At 42.5% G+C, this 25,580-nt stretch overlaps 1 protein-coding gene across 2 annotated transcripts in view; it reads right to left on the bottom strand.

Annotated features, from left to right (window-relative positions):
- The window catches only part of steap2 (STEAP family member 2, metalloreductase), a 106,238-nt gene extending 83,344 nt beyond the window's left edge, over positions 1 to 22,894 (bottom strand). For both annotated transcript variants that reach the window (XM_041185106.1, XM_041185107.1), the window contains exon 1: positions 21,992 to 22,894. The gene's annotated coding sequence lies outside the window, so the exon portion shown is untranslated. The remainder of the gene's footprint in view (positions 1 to 21,991) is intronic.
- Between the last annotated feature and the right edge of the window lie 2,686 nt (positions 22,895 to 25,580).

Raw genomic sequence — 25,580 nt, 5'->3', positions numbered from 1 at the left:
TGTGATACGAAGCAACGTCGGAAGGCACTGGATACTGCAAAGGATATTGTCCCTGACAATATTCCGGCAATAGTACTGAAGACTTGTGCTCCTGAACTTGCCGCGCCTCTAGCCAAGCTGTAGCTATACTGGAACAGCTTGGCTAGAGGCGCGGCAAGTTCTGGAGCACAAGTCTTCAGTACTATTGCCAGAATATTGTCAGGGCCCATATCCTTTGCAGTATTTAAAGCCTTCAAGTGTTGCTTCATATCACTTTGAGTGAATTGAATTAGCTGAAGACTGGCAGCTAAGATGCTGGGAACCTCCGGAGGAGGCCAAGATGGACCATTTACCTAGCACTTCTGGCTGAAGATTGTAGCAAATTCCTCAGCCTTATCTTTTGCACTGATGTGCTGCTTCACCCGTCATTAGGGAACAATAGGAATCAGGGGGGAAACTCTGCAGGTTAGAGTCATACCTAGCACAAAGGAGGATGGTTGTGGTTGCTGGAGGTTAATCATCTTTGCCCCAGGAAATCACTGCAGGAGGCCATCTTCAGTTGACCTGCCCTCCATCATAAGGTTAGAAGTGGTGGTGTTTGCTGATGATTACACAATGTTTGGCACCATTTATGACTCCGTCCATGTCCATATGCAGAAAGACCTGGATATTGTTCAGGCTTGGGCTGATAAGTGGCAAGTAACATTTACACCTCACAAGTGCCAGACAATGACCATCTCCAACAAGAGAGAATCTAACCATCTCCCCTTGACATTCAATGGCATTACCATCACTGAATCTCCCACTTCAACATCCTGGGGGCTTGACCAGAAACTGAACTTGAACAGCCATTTAAATATACAAGCTGGGAATTCTGCGATGAGTAGCTCACCTCCTGACTCTCCAAAACCTGTCCACCATCCTCAAGGCACACGTCAAGAGTGTGATGGAATACTCTCTACTTGCCTGGATGAGTGTAGCTCCAACAATACTCAAGAAGCTTGACACCATCCAGGACAAAGCACCCCATCCACCACTTTCAGCATCACTTCCTCCATCACTGATGCAGTGGCAGCAGTATGTACCATTTACAAGATGTTCTGCAACAACTCACCAAGGCTGCTTCGATAGCACTTTCCAAATTCACGACCTCTACCACCTAAAAAGTCAAGAGTAGCAGACGGATGGGAACACAACCACCTGCAAGTACCCTCCAAGCCACACACTATCCTGACTTGGAAATATATCACTGTTCCTTCACTATCACTTGGTCAAGATCCTGGAACTCCCTTCTTAACACCACACGGGCTGCAGCAATTCAAGAAGGTAGGTCACAGCACCTTCTCAAGGGCAATTAGGGATAGGCAATAAAAATGATGGCCTAGACAGCAATGCCCACATTTCATGAAATAATTTTTAAAAAAGTATCTCGAATTAATCCAAGCTTTTTGCCTCCTCTACACTACATGAAAGCCATTTAAAGTTATCATTCTTTATTTGAATTGGGTCTTTCCAACAAGTATCCTAAGTTGTCCTTTCACCAGTTCAAATCTATGCCATTTTGTTCTACTGCCTTCAAGTAGTGTTCTAGTTTTACCTCATCAATGCTTTTAATATTTCCTTCAAGTTCCCTCCCAGTCACTTCCCTTCAAGCCTAGAGCTCCCTGGAATCTTCGGTCTTTCATTGTACTCAATCCTTTGATGCAAGGATCCGCCTTGTCGCTCTACCCAGCACCACCTTCACAGTTAGAATGCTTCCCTTATGTCTTGGTTAACAAAAACTGCACAAGATAATCAATGTACGGACTGGTTTCAGCTAGAGGTGCTTTGGCTTATTCTCAACTTTGCTGCTTGTATGACTGAATTTTCTTTTTCCCATTCTGTCTGAGCAGTCTAGTTGCCTTTAAGATTTCAGCATCTGTAGTCTGCCACCAATACCTCGGAGAGATGTGTAACATTAAACTGCATATAATATAGCATTCAGAAAGATGACAAAATTATTCCTCTGAGAAACAGAAATGTAGATGTGAAAATGGGTCAAATGCTGCAGAAGGGCATTCCAACTCATGTTAACCAGAGCAGAAATCAAACAAAGGTGCAGCAAGAGATTGTTTTCCAAAGTTATAAATTTGCCTATTAATACACTCCTACATATTGGTTCACTTAAAATACATGTTAATGCCTCCAATGAAATAGTATACAGAGGAATGTAATTTGCAAATATCAGTATTTTCTAAGCTTTTATTTGGGTTACATTATATGAGCTTTTGCTAGCATCTAATGCCCAGTATAATCTATTCCTAAGTCCTAGATACTGAAATGGAAATATTTTCCATCCACCTAATGTATCACCTCAACAATCATAAGTTCACCAAAGTCCTTAAAATGATGCTTACTGTCAATCTGAATGACGAATGCAGAAAAATACCAGTTGAGTCTATATTAGAAGACGACCTGATAAATACAATGTTGACTGTAATTGCAGTAAAATATGCCTGTAACAAAGTAAATGTTTCCTCAACAAATCACAAAATTATGTAGTTCAGATTTTACAATAAATAAGACTTGCATTATATGACACCATTCACAACCTCAGGGATCGCAAAGCATTTTCAGACTACTGAGGTACTTTTTGAAGAGTAGTCACAGTTATAATGTCGGAAATGCAGCAGCTAATTGGTACACAGCAAGGCCCTACAAGCAGCAATGTAATATCAGTCAAATAATCTGTAGAGAGAGGGATAAATATTGGAATAGGGATATTTGGAGAACTCCTCTTTGCTTCTTCAAATAGTGCTATGGGATTTATGGGATCTTTTACATTCACCTGAGAGGGCTTACAGTTAATTGTTACAGTATTTATATGGCTAGTCCAGAAACTGAACTGGACTAGCCATATAAATACTATGGCTACACAGCAGGTGAGAGGCTAAGAATTGTGCGACGAGTAACTCACTTCCTGTGCGTTACTGAAGCCTATTCACCATCTACAAGGCACAAGTCAGGAGTGTGATGGAATACTCCCCACTTGCCTAGATGAGGGCAGCTCCCACAACACTCAAGAAGCTTGACACCATCCAGGTCAAAGCAGCCCGCTTGATTGGCACCCTTCCACAAACTTTCATTCCCTCCATCACCAACAGTGTGTGCCATCTACAAGATGCACTGCAGGAATTCACCAGGGTTCCTTCAACAGCAACTTCCAAACCCATGACCATTACCAACTAGAAGAATAAGGGCAGCAGACAGATGGGAACACCACCACCTAGAAACTCTCATCCAAATCTCTCACTATACTGACTTGGAAATATATCGCCATTCCTTCACTGTCGCTGGGTCAAAATCCAGGAACTCCCTTCCAAACAGCACTGTGGGTGTACTTACACCACATGGAGTGCAGTGGTTCAAGAAGGTAGCTCACCACCACCTTCTCAAGGACAATTAGGGGTGGACAATAATTGCTGGCCCAGCCAGTGAAGTCCACATCCTGTGAATGAATATAAAAAAAAACATCTTATCTAAAAGATGACACCTCTGACAGATTAGCACTTCCCAAGAACTGGAGTGTTAACCTACATTTTGTGCTCAAGTCTCTGGACTGTAGTTTGAATCCAAAATTTTCTGAATTAGATGCAAGAATGCTCCCAAATGAGCCATCATCTGACACTAATACTGTGATGGACCACGTTCAGCATTGTCGGATGCACTAAAATAGCTTTCAAAATAGATCTAGTTTATCATACTGGCCCCAAGATATAAAAACTTGCACAGCATCTTCAATGACGAAGCAGCACCAAGAGTTCCAAAGAAGAGTCATATTCAACTCAAAACATAACTCTGTTTCTCTCTCCACAGATGCTGCCAAAACTACTGAGTTTTTCCATATTTTCTGTTTTTACTTCAGCACAATTTAAGATTAATTCTATTTATTTCTGAACATTTAATAGACAAACTATTCTCTAATTACCTTGGATGAAAGAATTATGTTAGCTCTAGGTCTGTGAGGAATTCACGTCTCTTTTCAGTTGACTAGAGGATCAAGTTTTTTGCATGTTGTTATATTGCAAATTTGGAACTGTTGTTTCATCAAGTCTTTTAGCAGTGTTGGGCTAACTGTGTAGGCCAGTATCAGCATCAATGTGAGACTAGCTCCAAGCTGAACAATACAAATGCATCACTTTTGGCAGTTACATACTTAGGTCTCTTACAAAGCAGCAGCATTACAGGTGTTTTAACAAAGAAACAGCTAAAAATACATTTACGAGCAGTAAAATATGGTTAACATAAAAAGTAAATTGGCTGTTGAAGTATTTATGATACGTTCAGCCTCAAATTCAGAATTATGTCCATATTTGTGCAGAAACAGCAATCAAAGCCACTGATTGGAAGTTTTTTTTTGATGATGTGGTCAATTTTATTTCTTTTGATTTTTAAATCCCATCATGCAGAGGAGCATGGTCTGGAAATTGTTCCAGATATAGTATGCTAAAACAGGGGACTGGGAGAGGAGACTGTGTGTGGTAGTAGTGCTGAGATGATGATCACGGTGATTGGAGCCCTTGGTCATGGGCGCAGAAAACTGTGAAAGAAGGGCAGATGTAAGGGTCTGGGAGAAGGTACTGACTGAGACAGTGGTGGGAAGCTAAGTTTAAGGTATGGTAGAAGTTGAGTGGCTGTTAAGGAGTACTTACATGTTGCAAGTAGTGTTGAAAAGCATGGTGATGGGGTTCTCTTCGGAATGGGCAGAAGTAAGGGTGGAAGGCATCGGTTGTGGCAAAAAGAGAGGAGGCAGGAGAGAGAGAAGAGGAACCGGAAAAACATAGGTATTCAGGAAGGAAAGAAGCTCTGGTGATTGCATAGGCAGGAGGAAAAGTAGTAGAGACCCAGAGATGCAACAAAATATGGTAAATGTCCCAAGGCATTTCATAGAAGCATTATAAAACAAAATGATACTGTAATACATCAGGAGATAGTAGGTCAGAATTCCAAAGCCTGGTTGAACAGGCAGGTTTTAAAACTGTCTTAAAGGAGGAAAGTGAAGTAGAGTGGCAGAGAGGTGTAGGGAGAGATTCCACAGCTTAGGGCCAAGGCAACTGAAGGCTCAGCCACCAGTTGTGGAGTAAAAATCAGGGATACTCAAGAGGCCAAAATTAGAAAAGCACAGATATTTTTGAGGGTCGTGGGGTGGAGGACATCACAGAGAGAAGGAGGGGTAAGGTCAAAGAGGGATTTGAAAACAAAGATGAGAATTTTAAAATCAAGGCGATGCTTGACTGGGAGCCAAAGTAGGTCAGCAAAAATGAGGATGATAGAGGAACGGGACTTGGTGAGAGTTATGTCGCAGTCAGTAGAGTTTTCAATGCCCTCCAGGTTACGAAGGGTAGCATGTGGGAGACCAGTCAGGAGTGCATTGGAATAGTCATGTTTAGAGGTAATAAAGATATGAATGACGGTTTCAGCAGCAAATGGGCTGAGACAGGGATGTAGCTTGGTGATGTTACGGTGTAAAAATAGGTGCCCTTAATGATGGCATGAATATGAGGTTGGAAGCTCATCTCAGGGTCAAATGAATAAAGCAATATTATAAACAGATGGGCTTAATCTCAGATTGTTGCTAGGTAGAGGGGTGGAGTCAGTAACTAGGGAAAGGTGCTTGGAGCAGGGACTGAAATTCTTAATAGGATTTCTCCAGCAATGACTTGCTATGTTATTTAAAGTAATTGTTGAGTATTTTAAATAATGCAGATTACCTGATGCTTTTCAACAAATAGGTGCCATTTAACATCATCTGTAGTACCTGGGCTTAAATTTAGCAAAGTTACAGGACATGCGGAGCAATACCTTTTGAAAATACCCTGTCTACTTATTGAATGTCATATTTATTGAATGTATTTGTTGTCCGCCAGAATATTTTAGAAACACTATTATGTCAACTGTCTGATATCCATTCCATCAAACTCTTCATGGCCTCTAAGAAAGGTTTTCTGTGGGACAGCTTGCTTACAGATAAAAGCATTCTGATTGTGACTCCTGGGCCTGCATCTTCACAAAGCTGGAAGGGCTCCATACATTAACTAAATGGCACCATAGCCTCATATCTGAAGTCCCTCCCCTGAACATGACACCCACCATTTTTTCTGAGAGGGGGTGTGGGTGGGGTTGGGGGGAAAACAGGAGCAGGTTGTAGTTTGCACATCAGTGGTTCATGGAGGTAGCTGCACATGTAAAAGTGCAGCTGCCTTCAAACAGATGCATTTTTCATTAGTGATTCCAAAACATGATCTGTGAGCTTTAGGCTTTTGGAAAAAATGGTTTAAAGCTGCTGGAGTTATTTGGAGAGGTAGGATACCCTTTTGAAGAGGTCCAGGTTGCCCTTCGGGAGATATAAAGTGCCTTTGAGAGATGTAAGGTACTCTTTGGGTAGAGGTCAGGTGCCCAGGAGTGATTAGGTGCCCATTGGGGTTGTTAAGAGTAGACATGAAAGTGTGTAAAAAGTGGATAAACTCAATGGAACTCTCAAGCTGTCAAGTCATTTAAATCCCAAAGCCCTTCATTTTTTTTTTTGAAAAAAAGACAGCCTGCTCTGGCTGCTTGCAATTTCACATGTCTGTTGACATAAGTCTGAGGGTTATCATTATAGGATTAGTGCTGCATGACTGATTACACAATCTATCATTATCACAATGAGGGCTTGTAAATTCACAGTTTGATTGACAACTCCAAGTTGTTATAAAGACTTTGATTTGGGGCTATGAATACAAATGTCTGTTTTCATAAGTGATCAAATACTTGAAGGAAATGTTTATTCTATTAAGGAATGAAGTACTTGAAGGAATTTAAATGTATTGGATGTTTTTGTGTGAATGAAAGTATTTTACAGACACTAAGAACGTTATGTTATTTCCTTTCACCATGTCTCCTGAGATCTTCCCATGGTGGATCCTGGGTGGGTTGCTATGGAGGGTATAAGGGAAAAGAGTGGTGGGTCGGGGAATCATGTGTTGGCAAGAGTTGGCGCTAAGTTGGCATAAGGGCTACAAGGGCCATGGGGTGGGTAGAGGGGCATGGTTTGGAGTGGAGGGTATGAGGGGCCATGGGGTGTGGATAGGGAGGGCATGAGGTGACATGAGCTGTGCATGTGTATGGGGGGTGGGGGGGCTGTGAGGTGTGAAGGAAGGTGGACTGTTTTTATTATAACTGGGATGAAGTCTCAGAGCACTGAGGCAGCCTTTTAAACAGCATGCCTTGGCACCCGGCAGCCTCTGCGACCACCTCTGCACTGTTTCCAGGGAGGCTGGGGCTAACTCCAGTTAGCGCCTGTACCCCGGAACAAAAATCCGGCGATCCTAGTTGGAGTTTTCCTGACTCTACACTCCTGACTCAAGAGTGAAAATTCGGCCCACACTGTCCAATGGCTTATGGATGCAACTCCTTTCTGACCTTAAGTATTATCATGAAAAGAAGCTGGGCAGTTTCAATTTAATTCTTAGTGTCTGCATTATGATGCAAAATGATGCATTATGCAGACTTATGCCTAATTTGATACTAGGTTGTCTACTTCTTGTCAAAGAATAGGCGCCATGGAAAAAGTGGTATCCAAATTGGTGCAGTTGGGACCTAATTTCTCAATGTATTGGTGTGTCAGAATAGAAGGAAATTTACTGTGCATCCTCACATTGATGAACCTGACTTTACAATTGCTGTGGCTGTATATCTAAAATGGAAAGCACTTCATTCACTAGCACTAACATTCCTCACTTCTGCACGCAAGAAAGTGGTTTTAGAAACATGTTTCAACTGCGCAAATCTGCCGATTTATTCTGTACAGCTGCATGGTTATTAATAATCTGTGGTCCAATTCCCAGACAATGTATTTATCTGTGAAGAGTGTTTTGCAGTCAGCATCGCTGTGAAGCAGTCTGGGAAGACTGTCTTGCAGTCAGCATCGCTGTGAAGCAGTCTGGGAAGAGTGTCCTACAGTCAGCATTGTTGTGAAGCAGTCTGGGAAAAGTGTCCTACATCACAGTCTGCACTGTAGTGCGGCTTTGGGAGTTCTGTGAGGAGGGAACAAGGTGATCTTTTGAGTACCGTGAGTACTTTTGGGTAAGTATTTACTACTTTTACTACTTTTATCGCTTATAGTTTTTAAGGTCTTATTTTGTGGTTCGGCATTTGTAAGGGCTATATTCTGTAACAACGAGGAGCAGGGAAGGGTCCTAGAGTAATTGATATTATTTAATATTAGGTATCTTCCAAAAGGTTTAATTTAATTTAAAGGGGTAAGTCATGGCAGGAGAGCTCAAAGCCATGATGTGCTCCTTCTGCTCTATGTGGGAAGCCGGGAACACTTCCAGTGCCCGGGGCTAGCATGTGTGCAGAAGTGTCTCCAGCTGCAGCTCCTGGAAGCCTGAGTTTCGGAGCTGGAGCGGCGGCTGGAGCATCTGCGAGGTGGAAAGTATTGTGGATAGTTCGTATAGAGAGGTGGTCACACCACAGGCTAAGAGTCCACGGGCAAGAAGGGAATGGGTGACCACCAGGCAGAGCAAGAGGACTAGGCAGGCAGTGCAGGAATCTCCTGTGGCTATTCCTCTGCAAATCAGATATACCGCTATGGATACTGTTGAGGGGAATGGCCTCTCATAGGAAAGCAGCAACAGCCAAATTCATTGCATCATGGTTGGTTCTGCTGCACAGGGGAGAAGTAAAAAGTGTGGGAATGCAATAGTTGTAGGGAATTCAGTTGTAAGGGGAATAGATAGGCATTTCTGTGGCCACAAACAAAACTCCAGGGTGGTATGTTGCCTCCCTGGTGCTGGGGTCAAGAATGTCTCAGAGCGGCTAGAGGACATTCTGAAGGGGGAGGGTAAACAGCCAGTGGTCATGGTACATATTGGTACAAATGACATAGATAAAAAAAGGGATGAGGTCCTAAAACCTGAATATAGGGAGTTAGGAAGTAAGGAGAAAAGTAGGACCTAAAAAGGTAATGATCTCAGGATTACTACCAATGCCACGTGCTAGTCAGAGTAGAAATAGCAGGGTATATCAGATTAATACGTGGCTGAAGAGATGGTGTGAGGGGGAAGGTTTCATGTTCCTGGGACATTGGAATGGGGGGAGGTGGGACCAGTACAAACTGGATGGGTTACACCTGGGCAGGACCGGGACTGATGTTCTAGGGGGAATATTTGCTAGAGTGGTGGGGAGGGGGGGTGGTGGTGGTTTAAATGGCAAGGGGATGGGAACCTATGTAAGGAGTCAGAGGAGGGGGATTCAAGGACAAGGACAAACAACAGAAAGGGGAATAAGAAAAGTGATAGGCAGAGAAATCAAGGGCAAGAATCAAACAGGGCCTCAGTGAAAAATAGTGGGAACGGGACAAGTTATGTTAAAAAGACAAGCCTTAAGGCTTTGTGCCTTAATGTGAGGAGCATTCGCAATAAAGTGGATGAATTAACCATGCAAATAGATGTAACAGGTATGATATAGTCGGGATTACGGAGACATGGCTGCAGGGTGACCAGGGATGGGAACTGAATATCCAGGGGTATTCAGTACTTAGGAAGGACAAACAAAAAGGAAAAGGCAGTGGAGCTGCATTGCTAGTTAAAAGAGAAATTAATGCAATAGTGAGGAAAGATATTAGCTCCGACAATGTGGAATCTGTATGGGTAGAGCTGAGAAACACTAAGGGGCAAAAACATTAGTGGAGGTTGTATATAGATCCCCAGACTGTAGTGGTGAAGTTGGGAATGACATTAAACAGGAAATTAGAGACACATGCAATAAAGGAACATCTGTAATTATGGGTGACTTTAATCTGCATACAGATTGGACAAATCAAATTAGTAACAATATCATAGAGGAGGAATTCCTGGACTGTATACGGGATGTTTTTCTGGACCAATACGTTGAGGAACTAACTAGAGAACAAGCCATCCTAGACTGGGTATTGTGTAACGAGAAAGGAATAATTGGCAATCTTGTTGTGCGAGGCCCTTTGGGGGATGAGTGACCATAATATGATAGAATTCTTCATCAAGATGGTGATGTGGTTGATCCTGAGACTAGGGTCCTGAATCTTAATAAAGGAAACTACGATAGTATGAGGCACGAATTGGCTATGATGGATTGGGAAATGTTACTTAAAAGGGATGACAGTGGATAGGCAATGGCAAACAAAGAGCACATGGGTGAATTGCAGCAATTGTTTATTCCTGGCTGGCGCAAAAGTAAAACAGGGAAGGTGGCCAAACCATGGCTTACAATGGAAATTAGAGACAGTATTACATCCAAGGAAGAGGCATACAAATTGGATTAAAAAAACAACAGACCTGAGGATTAGGAGCAGTTTAGAATTCAGCAAAGGAGGACCAAGAGATTGATTAAGAAGTGGAAAATAGAGTACGAGAGTAAGCTTGTGGGGAACATTAAAACTGACTGTAAAAGTCTCTATAGGTAAGTGAAGAGAAAAAGATTGGTGAAGACAAATGTAGGTTCCTTACAGTCAGAAACAGGGGAATTTATAATGGGGAACAAAGAAAAGGCTGACCAACTAAATACATACTTTGGTTCTGTCTTCACAAAGGAGGACACAAATAACATACCAGAAATGTTGGGGAACACAGGGTTTAGTGAGAGGGAGGAACTTAAAGAAATCAGTATTAGTAGGGAAATGGTGTTGGGGAATTTGATGGGATTGAAGGCCAATAAATCCCCAGGGCCTGATAATCTACATCCCAGAGTACTTAAGGAAGTGGCCGTAGAAATAGTGGATGCGTTGGTGGTCATCTTCCGAGAGTCTATAGACTCTGGAACAGTTCCTACAGATTGGAGGGTAGCTAATGTAATCCCACTATTTAAAAAGGGAGGGAGAGACAAAACGGGGAATTATAGATCAGCAAGCCTGACATCAGTAGTGAGAAAAATTCTAGGGTCCATTTTAAAAGATTTAATAGCTGAGCACTTGGAAACAGTGGCAGAATTGGACAGAGTCAGCATGCATTTACGAAAGGGAAATCATGCTTGACAAATCTACTGGAATTTTTCGATGATGTAACTAGTAGAACTGATGAGGGGGAGCCAGTTGATGTGGTTTATTTGAACTTTCAGAAGTTCATGTATGTATATCAGTTTTTTTACCCACTCTCACCCTGTTTCTTTATTTTCTCACTGCTTGTCCAGAACTGAGTCTTCACCTGTGCGATTTGCGCCAAATGAGTTCAAAGTCAATTTGACCCTTCTCTTAAACTTCATTTGGTAATCAAGAGGAGTAATAGTCAACAAAGTCCCACATAAGAGATTAGCGTGTAAAAGTAAAGTGCATGGGATTGGGGGTTGTGTATTGAGATGGACAGAAAACTAGTTGGCAGACAGGAAGCACAGAGTAGGGATAAATGGGTATTTTTCCAAATGGCAGGCAGTGACTAGTGGGGTACCGCAGGGATCGGTGCTGGGACCCCATCTATTCACAATATATATTAATGATTTAGATGAGAGAACTAAATGTAATATCTCCAAATTTGCAGATGACACAAAGCTGGGTGGAAGGGTGAGCTGTGAGGAGGATGCAGAGATGCTTCAGTGTGATTTGGACAAGCTGAGTGGGCAAATGCATGGCAGATGCAGTATAATGTGGATAAATGTGAGGATATCCACTTTGGTAGCAAAAACAGGAAGGCAGGTTATTATCTGAATGGCTGTAAATTGAGAGAGGAGAATGTGTAATGAGACCTGGGTGTGCACCAGTAGCTGAAGGTAAGCATGCAGGGTGCAGCAGGTGGTAAAGAAGGTAAATGGAATGTTGGCCTTCATAGCGAGAGGATTTGAGTACAGGAGCAGGGATGCCTTGCTGCAATTATATAGGGCCTTGGTGAGATCACACCTGGAATATTGTGTGCAGTTTTGGTCTCCTCATCTGAGGAAGGATGTACTTGCTATAGAGGGAGTGCAGCGAAGGTTTAATAGATTAGAGTTAGATATAGCTCTTGGGGCAAAAGGGATCAAAGGACATGGGGAGAAAGCGGGAGCATGCTATTGAGTTGGATGATCAGCCATGATCATGATGAATGGTGGAGCAGGCTCAAAGGGCCGAATGGCCTACTCCTGCTCCTATTTTCTATGTTTCTATATTTCTAATACTGTTTTTTCCCTCTGCCTGCTAGATTTTTGCTGTGTAAATGCTCATGCAGCCTGTATTCAATGGTTTTCTCGGTATTCCCTGTACAGTGATTGAACATGTATCACAGAGAAACAGAAGTATGTATATCAGTTCTTTTACCCAGTTCTTTTATCAGTTCTAGTATAAAGCAGAATCTGATTAAGTGTAGATTCCTTTGCAATCTTGGCTTCTGCTCAATTGCTGATCCTAACAAGACAGGATACAAACTTAGACATTGGCCAGTAGTTTACGCTAGTGTGTGAGCGCGCGCCCGACCCGATAGCATGTGAAATCGTCCTGATATCATCACACACTTGCACAATATTTCAATCATTAAGCACATGTGGCAGTCGGAAATGCGCCTGCTGACAATTAAGCGGCCAATTAAGCCCATTAAGGAAGCAACTTAAATTTATTTCATGTGGCCCCTCCACTTTTATGGTTGACATACGGGCCAATCAGACAGGCGGCCTTTACATTTTCACTGAAACCTTGATCCAGGACGGGATGAAATATAATAAAAAATATCTGGGGACTGATGTTTTTTGAGTTCAGGTGCTTGAAAGTGTTGCAGAGACACAGTTTGGTGCATTTTTTTTTCTTGCCATTTAATCTGTCCAGATCTACAGCTCCCGGAGGCAGCTCCACAGCAGCTGTCAGCCTTCAACGTGCTAGCCAGAGGTGCTCACCTGCACCCTCATTTTTGTCAGTGCCCCGTCCTGCACCTGGCAGCAGTGAGGCTGTCTCAGTGGGCGCTTCACTCCGGCTGGGGCCGTTAATTGGCCAGCCAGCGGGAAATTGCATTTGGGGGCTGATCATATGTTTCGTATTCCGCTTCCGCTTCTGGGCCCGACGAACATAAGATTCAGGCCATTATCTTTCAAATGAACCAATTTTTAAAAAATATATTTCTCCATGGGAAGTGGGCGCCACTGGCTAGGTCAGCATTTATTGCCCATCCCTAATTGCCCTTGAGAAGGTGGTGGTGAGCTACCTTCTTGAATTGCTGCAATCCATGTGGTGTAGGTACACCCACAGTGCTTTTAGGGAGGGAGTTCCAGGATTTTCACCCAGGGGCAATGAAGGAACGATAATATACTTCCAAGCCAGGATGGTTTGTGACTTGGAGGGGAACTTGCATGTTGTGGTGTTTCCATGCATCTGCTGCCCTTGTCCTAAGTGGTAGGGGTCATGGGTTTGGAAGGTGCTGTTGAAGGACCCTTGGTGAGTTGCTGCAGTGCACCTTGCAGGTGGTACATATTGCTGACACTATGCATCGGTAGCAGAGGGAATGAATGTTGAAGGGGGTGGATGGGGTGCCAATCAAGTGGGCTGCTATGTCCTGGATGGTGTAGAGCTTTTGAATGTTGTTGGAGCTGCACTCATCCAGGTAAGTAGAGGGTATTCCATCACACTCCTGATTTGTGCCTTGTAGATGGTGGGCAGGCTTTGGAGAGTCAGAAGGTGAGTTAAATCTCTGCAGAATTCCCAGCCACTGACTGGCTCTTGTAGCCACAGTATTTATACGGCTGGTCTAATTCGGTTTCTCATCAATGGTAATCCCCAGGATGTTGATAGAGGGGGATTCAGTGATGGTAATATCGTTGAATGTCAAGGGGAGATGGTTGGATTCTATCTTGCTGAAGATGGTCATTGCCTGACACTTGTGTGGCGCAAATGTTACTTGCCACATATCAGCCCAAGCCTGAATGTTGTCCAGGTCTTGCTGCATTTGGACATGGACTGCTTCAGAATCTGAGAAGTCGCAAATGGTGCTGAACATTGTGCAATCATCAGCAAACATCCTCACTTGTTTACCTAGTGATGGAGGGAAGGAGATTGATGAAATAGTTGAAGATGGTTGGGCCGAGGACATTATCCTGAGGATCTCCTGCAGCAATGTCCCAGGGCAGACATGACTGACATCCAAAATCCACAACCATCTTCCTTTGTGCTAGGTATGACTCCAATCAGTGGAGAGTTTTCCCATTGGCTCCAGTTTTGCTAGGGCTCCTTGATGCCACACTCAGTCAAATGCTGTCTTGATGTCAAAGGCAGTCACTCTCACCTCACCTCTGGAGTTCAGCGCTTTTGACCATTTTTGGACTATTGCTGTTTTGAGGTCAGGAGCTGAGTGGCCTTGGTGGAACTCAAACTGAGTGTCAGTGAGCAGGTAACTGCTGCATAAGTACAGCTTGATAGCACTCGACAACCCCTTCCATTACTTTGCTGATGATTGAGGGAAGGCTGATGAGGCAGTAATTGGCTGGGTTGAATTTGTCCTGCTTCTTGTGGACAGGACATATCTGGGCAATTTTCCACATTGCTGGGTAGATGCCAGTGTTATAGCTGTACTCGAACAGCTTGGCTAGGGACATAGCTAGTTCTGGAATACAAGTCTTCAGTACAATTGCTGGAATGTTGTCAGGGCTCATAACCTTTGCCGTATCCAGTGCCCTCAGTCATTTCTTGATGTCACATGGAATGAATCGAATTCAATCATTCAATATATATCTGACTACTCACTTAGGAGTCACAATCAGAGGGTTGATGTCTCTATACAAGCTGTCCTACAATAAAATCGTCCTTGGAGCCCATGAAAAGTTTTATGGATGGGATATCAGGCAGTTGACATGGTGCAGTGTATCTAAAGCATCCTTTAGGACAACAAATACATTGAGTAAATGCATCATTCAATAAGCAGGGAGAGTGTTTTGAAAAGGTATTGTTCTTCATGTCCTGTAACCAGCCACATCTCTGGAAACTGATGAGTTTATGATTGTACACTGGAAGACACCCTTCCATCATGTGCAGGTACAATCTAATGCCATGGCAAATAATTTGCTCGCATTTTTCTAGGCATACTCTACTGATACTTTGCAACCTCTAAAGTGAGGTCAGCAGAAACTCTGGTGAATAAGGGCATTAAAAAGGCAACCCCAAGTGCCTTTGTTTCTTTTAAAGTTATCCACTTAAACCAGGTCCCTTTAACCAGGCACCATCTGACTAACACCTGCTAGCAAGAGTAAATTTCTACTGATTTGATCAATGTTTTATTGAAGTGAGGAAAGTTAAAGCTTGCAATGATGTTAACAGTGCAGGAGAGTCATGATGATGTTTTATTGTCCTGTTACTCAGAATTTGATTAAAACTACCATTATCACCAAGTCACATTTTGCGATATTACCCAACCAAAGTGTGTCAATGGCTGCTTTGAGGATGCACTATTTTAACCAATTCAAAACAGATCAAAAATTATGATTAAATAAGGGTATATGGTTTAAGTTAAAGGAAAATGTAGCATTCTTTGGTTTTATTTATTTTCCTTTAAGAACTACTCACCAATGAATGTAATCTCCAAGAACCATGAAAGTTTACAGAACAGAAAAAGGCCATCTGGCTACATCAAATCTGTGCTGCTCTGACAGTAATTCAGAATTAATCCCAATGTCTTGCTCTCGAGAGACCTCATAGCTTGGTATATGTGTAAGAGGCTCAATAAAATTAATGATATTGCAGCTTAGCAACCAATGAACAAGATTAATATACCTCCAGGTTTTTAAAAGTATATTATTCAAATCAAAAAAAATCCTATCCTCGGGTTATATCAGCTAAATAATCTCATTCTTTATTGTACCTCCAGCTAGAAGCATTTATTCAATCACATGTGATGACAGGCTTTAATAGAACAGTGAGCGTACAATAAAACCTGAAAGATTAACGCTATTGGATGAAAGGTTGTCAACCTGAAACATTGGGTAGAAATTTGGAAACCCATTGGAAGTGGGAACAGAGGTGGACAGGCCTGGAATTTCCCACCACTGACCGCCCTGCCGGTTCACCGACATCGGCCATTTTTAAGGAGGCTAGGTCAGGTGCAAGACAGCTGCCCGCCTGCAAATAGCAGGAATCCAACTTAAACCATTAAAGGGTCTATTAAGGCCCCTCTGCCAAAATGTGGTGAGAGAAAGCAGGTGGCCTCAAATTGGGATGGAGTGGGTGGCGGAGGTGTGGAAGAGATACTCCGTTTCACCATTTAAGAATCCTGTCCTCGCAGCATTTACAAATAGCCACAGGCCACCCTGTTGAGGAGTTCCCGCTCCACAAAGGCAGGCTGACAATTGTGGCTATTTGTATTCACAAAGACTTTAAAAGTGCTAAAAGTGTACGTCCATCTTGAACACCCTCTCTCTCCCTCACCTGTATTGGCCGGGTGCGTCAGGGGGAGATAGACATGGAAAAAGGGACGCTGCTCAAAGCACTCCCATTCCTCCTCTCTTGAACCTCCTTCTCAGGCAGAGTCCCATACCTTTCCTCCTGCCCCACTGGCCGAGTCTACCGGTGCAGGAGGTGAGCAGTCATCGGGCAGGGTCTTCACGAGCTCCAAAACCCAGAGGACATTGGTCACGAGGATCAGAGCAGGCAAATGAGAAGTCTGTCTCTAAAGCCACAAGGAGAACACCACTTAGGAGTAATAAGAAAGTGAAGTGAAAGAATTTGTAATTGTGGGTGTTAAATTGTCAAATTTATGTTCTATGTTTGTGCACCATAAAGTTTATTTCAAAACTCATTGTCTAGATATTCCATTTGTTGCCTGCCAAGTGGCCTTCAGCCTTGTGGAAAATATGATAAATAGAAGATGAGCAACGGATGTCAATGAGAAGGGTGGATTTTTGGCTGTGGGAATGCTTTGTGCTGATGGGGTTGGGGGTGTGGGGCACACAGTGGGTTTCACACTGTTGTGTCAAATGACTGCACTGCCTCAGATTAGATGAAGGGTGCCTGAATGAGTCTACCCTGCAATCCTGGTAGCAAAGTGAGTGTCTGCAGCTACCTGGCCACATTGGGCTACTGCTCCTTCAAAAATGCAGAGCAGTCACAACCTTCCTCCTCCTGCAGCTCCAATCCTCTTTGCTGTGCTATGTTGTGTAAGGTGTAGTAGGCCACTATCATTCTGAACACCATTGCTGGTGCACACTGAAGGGTGCCCCAGATCAGTCCAGGTACTTAAAATGCAGATTGAACATTCTGATGATCTGCTCAATGACCCCTCTTTGTCCATGTGGCTTCTGTTGTACCTTTCCTAAGTTTTTTTTTAATTCATTCACCGGAGGTGGCATCACTGCCAAAGCCAGCATTTATTGCCCATCCCTAATTGCCCTCAAGAAGATGGTGATGAACCACCATCTTGAATACAACTGAGTGGCCTGCTAGGCCATTTCAGAGGACAGCTAAGAGTCAACCATACTGTGTTGGACCAGGGTCACATGTAGGCCACACGAGGCAAGGCAGCAAATTTCCTTCTCTAAAAGACATTAGTCAGCCAAATGGGTCTTTAAATGAATCCAGTAGTTTCATTGTCACCATTACTGATACTAGCTTTTTATTCCCGATTTAATTAAGTGAATTTAAATTTGCCATGGATATGCCTCCAAATTATTCCAGACCTCTAGATTACCAGTCCAGTAATATAACTGCAGTGTTACCATAGCCCTGTGTGTAAGTTGTAGCACCCTTCACATGTGTCACCAATCAAGTCCATAGGGGGTAGCTCTTGTCCCCATGAACCAACCACTGACTCTGATTGCAGGTTGGAAGATCTGTGGGAGACTTGACTGGCTCAGAATGAAGGTATCATGGCAGCTTATTAGGTATCTTGCTCCCACATGCATGATAATCTTTTGATGATTACAAACCAGCTGAACATTAATGGAATGGAATCACTTTCAATTGATGCATATTGCTGGTTGATTGGAGGGTGGCTTGATTATCACACATGTACAATCTATGACTCCTTATCCCTGTGGGAATCCAACCAAAGCAGCAAATTGGACAGTGCTCTCATTCTGACGGACGTCATCAGTAGTGATGTGGATGTAACTGGCAACCCTGGCAAATATGGCCTCTGTCATCTGGGAGATTTGACAGATGTGGAAGAGGCATAAAAATTCAAGGCTGTGAGACCTTGAAGACCACTGCCAATGCATACCCACCTTGCCCACTTGATAGGAGGTATTGTTCCAGGCAGCTGGCAATGTCAGCAACAACCCAATGACAGTCTGAGCCTCCCAGTGCACTGGTGCTCACTTATTTGATCCTCTACCTGTATACCTGCAAACTGATACTCTTTGTCCATCCCCTCTGTCCTGTGGAGCAGCAGGTGGCTAAGGAGAAAGTTGCTGCTGCTCCTGCTGGTGCTGCCACTGTTCCAGTTGTGGTGTTAGTGTTGCGCCTCTTGTTCCAAGTCAGAGCTGCAAAAACTGCTTCCATTCTACTGAGAAGGCTGACTGATGGGAAGAGCAACTCAGAGTCAAAAAACTCCAATGTAGTAGGAAATGACTTTCTGTACTTGGAAATCTCCTCCAAAACAGTAATGTTTTCAGAACAAGCCCTGAGAGCAATAGCCTTTCTGCTAGGCAAAGAAGCAGCTGCCATATATCTCTAAGGATTTCCAGACTGAATCGCTCAGCATCATCAATCCTCACTGTTCCAGGAATCCCAGAACACCTTTCTGTTGGCAGTTAAAGTTATAATCCATGGTAAAAGATGAGCTAAGTTGGCTTTTGGCAGAAGTTAATAGTTAACTCCAATGTGCAAAAGGGGTTTTCCATGTGCTTGTGAATACATTCAATTAAATGTTGAAGTTGGTAAGCTCTTGCTGGCTTCCCAACAAGTCAGCATTTTCTATGTTTTAATCTCCTGCACACATTAATCCCCATCCACCTCTGGCAGGTTAAAATGACCCCCTTTGAGCCTTCAGAGGCATTAGGTGCATTTTTGAAAATCTATGAGATTGCAGCAAACGAAAGATTTGGGGCAATAGCCAACGAATGTTAGCATCCTGCAACTTCCCTGATCACTGTTTAGGGGTCAAGTCCATAGGTTCCTGAAATTGGCTATAGTCTTGCAACTTTTCTCTCTCTCCCAGGAAGTTGGGAGATGGTGGTGGAGGCAGAGGCAAAAACAGAACAGATGGGGTTACAAGGATAAGCCCAATCAGAATGGATTGAATGTATGAGAGGCCTAATGGCCTTTTCCTAACCTTGGAACATAACAACCAATCGAAAAAGTGCAATATAGATTCACTTAATGTTACCAGGGATGAGAAGATACAGTCATGGAGGCTGGTGAAGTTGAGGGGAATTGAGGCAACCCCACCTAAGAGAGGGTTTCAACATTGTTATCACAAGTTAAATAATGACTGATTTGTTAATTAGTGGAAACACAAAGGAATGAGAATTCAGAAGCTCACTATACCTGTATAAAACCACCTTTATATAAGCAATTCTTATTTTTCACTTTTTATATAAACAAGATAAATTGGAGTGGTTAGAGCATCTAGGCTTTACCTCTCTCTGGGAGTAACCTCTGTTTCTATCAAGTATTTGATAACCAAGTAAAATTCACATCCAAGTACATTTTTAAATAATTTCGAAAAACTAATTCTTAAATGCAGTTCTAGAAGTGCTACCAACAATACTGAGAAAATCATAACGAAACATGCTTCACAATTCTCTACACCGCCCATACTCAGTTTGTGTTATCCTGGGAATTGCAAACATAGGCGAGGTCAAGAACTCCTTTCGCTTCAAAGGTGTTGGCTCTGGGTAGAATATCAACTCTGAGCCTGGGCCATTCAAAAACAATAATGCAGGCATGTAGCCAAAGTACAATTGCGTAGGTATGTTTAATAATATTTGTGAAATATGAATTTCTTCATGTTTCTAACAGAATAAAAACTTAATTTTAAATCCTGAATATTACAGAAAAATGCAGACTGTATTTTCATTGTAATTTCATTGATTTAGTGCATGCTGTTTTTACTGGTAATTTTATATAATTTAGTTTAGAAGTTCTAATTTGTCACTCCTTTACAAATAAGAAATTTATACCAACCAGCTGCATGATATTTGCATGTAATTTTCTTTTGCCAAGAGCAACACCTGTAGTTATTTTTTGATCTGTATCTTTACACCTTTAGTGTCATTCACAAGAAGATTTTGCAGACACCAATTAGATGACAAGCCAATCTCATTGTTCATGGTGAGTCAGACTATGTAGTTTAATTCAAACCACAGATGTCATGACATGCAAGGTTAACATCTTAGAACCACTGGTTTACAGTGACTAAGTCAAATTCCACAAATAAATGGTGTTCTGAGATTTTTAATGGGTGCTTTTGCAACTCTGCCCATTTATTTTCTCAGAACTGGCCAGACATGATTTTCCACAACTGGTTTGCACGTTCAGACAGAGAACAAGGTCCTAAGGCACATCTCAGAGACGTAATTTTGAAAAAGATATGGGATAAAAGAAAGAATTATTACAAGGGATGAGGCCAAAAGCTTGAAAATTTGGCAGTATTAAGGAGGATCTTAAAAGGAGTAGGGGGTCGTGAACAGGCAGAAAGGTTTAGGGAGAGGCTTCAAGAGCAAGTGACCTTGGCTCAGCAATCAATAGTGGAGCAAAGTGAAGAAGAAAGCATGAGGTGTGAATCTGAGAAACAGAGTGTACAGGTGGGCGGTGGCGCAAGTTGTAGTGTTGGAAGATGCCAAGATGGGGAGAGACAAGCCATGATGGGTTGTAATAATGGGCTTGAGATTCTTAAATTTGAGCAGTAAGCCATCAAGCCTACAAGAATGTTCCATCGTTCAATTTGATCATGTCTTAACTCCTTGATTATATATCCCTAATTATCTAAGCAAAATCTATCAATCTCAGTTTTGAAATTTTCAGTTGACCTAGCCTCAACAGCCACTGTCCAATACAATTGCCAAAAAGTACACAATTTGAAACAAGTAATTCTCAGGTACAAGAAAATTTAAGACCATTAACCCATAATCTTACAGATGGTGGAACAGGTTGGATTCAGTCATGGGGAAAAGAAATATTGATTCAAGAGTACTTAAACTTCTAAGAGGACAACATAAATGGGATTGTGGCACATGGTTAGAAAAACTAGTAGCAACACTCAGTGGGAAAAGTCTTGATTGTATTTTCACATGGAATCTAAAATCTGTACAGAACAAAATACAATGGAAAATGCAGCCCTTAACTGTTATAGTCTCACACCAAACATTTATTGGTATAAGCTTAAAAAGTCCATAATTGTACATACAATGAATTTAGTTCAAGAGATGCAGAATGCATGGAAACTGGCAATAATGAGAAGATGCAAATATGGTAGAATATCCCAAGGCACTTCACAAGAATATTGTCAAACAAAATCGGCATTAAGTCACATAAGAAGATATTAGAGCAGATGACCAAACCTTGGTCAAAGGAGTAAGTTTTAAGGGAGCGTCTTACAAGGAGGAAAGAGAGTCGGAGAACTTACAGAGCGAATTCAGAACTTAGGGTTTTGACAGCTGAAGATATGGCCAACAACATGCAGCAGTTAAAATTGGGGATGGTATAAAGGCCGGAATTGAAGAAATGCAGATATATTGGAGGCTTGTAGTACTGGAAGAGATTACAGAGATAGGGAGGGGTGAGGTCATGAAGGGGTTGGAAGACAAGGATGGGAATTTAAATAGAATTTAAAATAAGGTCAGGTGTTTAGTCTGCCACAGGCAGGAGACCTGCTATTTTGGTAATCATTTTTTTTTCATCAGCCAGATCTCCAGTATATCCAAAAACATCTATCATACTTTTTACCAAGCTAAATTACAAAGAACTCTACATTTGTAGAATTTCAGTTTTTCCAATATGAAGTGCTGCCATTGCAGGAACACCACTTTGCAAAAACCCAAATAATTTAAGTTAATGTCGGTAACAACCAAGGTTTAGAAACTCTTATTGCCAGCTCAGGCACACTGTACAAATTTGAACAACTAATAATACACAACTTACCAGATCAGAATTCTATTAAGCTTCTGGCTTCTTATCAAGCTAAGAACCCATATCTGTTGGGCTATTGCATTACATTGCTGTCTGCAACCGAGTGGGGAGATTCACTGCTGCCTTCATCTCCAGATCCTATCAATGAGCCAGATTGATTCTTAGTCACCAGCCGCACTCCTGTATTGCAGAACTGCCTGCTTCAAGCGGAGGATTACGAGTTTATCTCAAAAATACAATTGGTGCCAATCTTATTTTACCATGTGTGTCACCTTGATTCCGAGGAAAACCCAGTTTACCCCTGATATGGAGTCATTAGATGGCATTTAGAGCAGCGGGGGGAAAAAACATTCTCCGTTTTGGAGCTTCCTATTAACCAATCTGGTTATGCTAGTAAGCAATGTTCAGAGTTTGTTTGAACTGGTGTCCGAGACTCTTACTGGTGGCCGGCCGTTTTCTGTCTGCTTTTGATTTTGCTTCAATCCCGATTGACATCGTTGCCCCAGCAGCAGATTGGAACATCTTCATGTGTCTTCGTCGGTGCCATTTCCTGACCTCTCTTCATGGGAGGACAATTATGAATCTGCTTTATCCACTAAGTTGCACTGTTAACTGGCTGGACGGAAATAACTGGGAGTACAGTACCGGAGGCGACTCCAGCTGCTGTGCAGCCTTTAACTCAGCTCGCTCCAATCCCAGGGCCTGCTCCATTCCAACCTTTACTGGGGGGTGGGGGAGCATTCCAGCTCCATCAGAGAGGTTGCCAAAAGTTAGAACACAACTATAATTAGAAAGCAGCTGATCATGCCTTAAAAACCCCGTGAAGATATGTCCTGCTGTCATTACGCTCCACTTTAAAATATCGACATCTGAAATGAGAATAGTTGTCCCCAGTGAATGGATTCATCAGCCAGCTTCCCCGCTTTGTTTTCGCAATGAATCACTCCCATGTGTTAATCTCTCCCTGGCACAAGTCGACCGTCATATATTTATTATTAAACATTTACTTTTGCTGTAATTTGTTTGAAATAGCTTATACCACCCCCCTCCCCTCCCCCCAACCGTGAGCAGTTCATCTTTAGCTTAAGAATCGTTCCGTTCAGAATGTAGTCATTTTGCTGCATCTGTTTGCACTATGGAGATTGAAACTTCCAAGGATCGAGCGGCTGCACAAAGCCAGACAAGAGCATTTCTGTTTTCTGCTTTTATTGGTGCAGCTGAGAGATTTCACACATACAAGCCCGTACTTGATGAGCCAACGAATGCTTCATATCCGCTCAGCTATCGATAGACAAGAAGCAAGATACCACACGAAGCGTCTCTGATATTATTACCTTTATATTCGCCCATTTAATGTTGCCCCCTTCCCATAACCATCTTATATAGTTTGCACTAAGGCTGTGATTTTGCGGGTGAAATGAAAAGCGACCGAAGCATTTTACTCGTGCCGAGTTTCAATCATTTTGTAATGAAATTACTGTCGCTGTAACCCAAACCAAATTACGACCCTTGGCTGAAAGGCTCTCAAAATGGGGTCGTTTCCACAGTCGAAGTTGCCAAGTGTAGTTGCCAGCTACAGCACTGGCATCTACCCAGCAATGTGGAAAATTGTTCAGGTAGGTCCTGTACACTAAATGCAGGACAGATCCAACCTGGCTAATTACTATCCCATCAGTATACTCTGCAACATCAGTAAAGTAATATCCCAATTTTGTTGATTTGGTTTCCATTTAAAAGATTATCAGTAAAGTAATGGAAAGGGTCATCAACAGTCCCATCAAGTGGCTCTTCCTTAGCTATAACCTACTTACTGACGCTAAGTTTGGGTTCCGCCAGGGCCACTCAGCTCCTGACTTCATTACAGCCTTGGTTTAAACATGGACAAAAGAGCTGAACTCCTGAGGTGAGAGTAACTGCCCTTAACATCAAGGCAACATTTGACTATCAAGGAGCCCCAGCAAAACTTGAGTCAAATAGGAATCAAGGGGAAAACTCTCCACAGGTTGGAGTCAAACCTAGCACAAAAGAAGTTCTGTTGAAGGGTCATGAGGACTCGAAACGTCAACTCTTTTCTTCTCCACCGATGCTGCCAGACCTGCTGAGTTTTTCCAGGTAATTCTATTTTTGTTTTGGATTTCCAGCATCCTCAGTTTTTTTGTTTTTTTTTAGCACAAAATAAGATGGTTGTGGTTGTTGGAGGGCAATCATCTCAGGACATCACTGCAGGAGTTCCTCAGGGTAGTGTCCTCGGCCCAACCATCTTCTGCTGCTTCATCAATGACCTCCCTTCCATCATAAGGTAAGAAGTGTTGCACCTGAAGAGAGCTGGGACTGAGTTCCCTGCAGGGTGTTTTGCTAGTGCTGTTGGGAGGGCTTTAAACTAACTCGGCAGGGGTGTGGGAACCTAGAGAAAATATTAGAGGAATACCAGGATGCACAAAATACTGGAAGAGATAGATTGCACTAGTATAGAGAATAGTAAGTTAATAGGCAAAGTCAGGGTAAGGGAGAAAGTAACAAAATCTAAGTCAGGGTTACTATGCACGTATGTGAATGCACAGAGTATAGTAAATAAGATTGGGGAGTTACAGGCGCAGATTGCCATGTGGAAATATGATGTTGTGGCAATAACAGAGACCTGGATCAAGGAAGAGCAGAACTGGGTGTTAAATATTCCCAGGTAAAGGTGTTCTGAAGAGACAGGAAAGGAAGGAAAGGAGGGGTGGCAAAATTGGTTAAGAAGAGCAGTGCAGTGCTGGAGAAAGAGGATGTCCCAGAGGGTTCAATGACAGATTCAATTTGGAGGACTTTAATTACCTGAATGTAGACTGGGACAGTGATAGTGTAAAGGGCGGAGAGGGGCAAAAGTTCCTAGACTGTGTTCAGGAGAATTTTCTACAGCAATATGTGTCCAATCCAACAAGAAAAGATGCACTGTTGGACCTGGTTCTTGGAAATGAGGTGGGCCAAGTAGATCAAGTGTCAGTGGGGGAGCATTTAGGAGACAGTGGTCATTGCATTGTACATTTTAGGATGATGATAGAAAAGGACGATATGCAATCCAGAGTAAAAATAATTAACTAGACAAGAGGCAACTTCAATGGGGCAAGAATGGAGCTGGGCCAAATAGATTGGAATGAAAGATTGGCAGGAAAAACTGTAGCTGAACAATGGGCTACTTTCAGAACAGAATTGTTTTGGGCACAGTCAAGGTATATTCCATTGAAATGGAAAAGGTAGGGCAAACAAATCCAGAGCTCCCTGGATGAAAAAGGAGATTGAAATTAAGATAAAGAAGAAAAAGTGCACTTATGACAGGTGTCAGGTACAAAATGCAATTGAGAACCAAGAGGAATACAGAAGGTTCAGAGGGGAGTTGAAAAAGCATATTAGAGAAGTGAAGAGGCGTCATGAGAAAAGACTGGCAGCCAACATAAGGGGGAATCCCAAAGTCTTCTATTGGCATATAAATAGAGTGATAAAAGGAGCAGTAGGGCCTATTAGGGACCTAAAAGGGAATTTATATATGGACGAGGTGGCCATGGCTGAGGTATTAAATGAATACTTTGTATCTGTCTTTACGAAGGAGGTAGATGTTACC

This window comes from Carcharodon carcharias, chromosome 3, assembly GCF_017639515.1.
Source record: "Carcharodon carcharias isolate sCarCar2 chromosome 3, sCarCar2.pri, whole genome shotgun sequence".
Classification (NCBI taxonomy): Eukaryota; Metazoa; Chordata; class Chondrichthyes; order Lamniformes; family Lamnidae; genus Carcharodon; species Carcharodon carcharias.
Note: the sequence above shows the minus strand (reverse complement) of the source record. Positions and strands in the feature narration are given on the sequence as shown.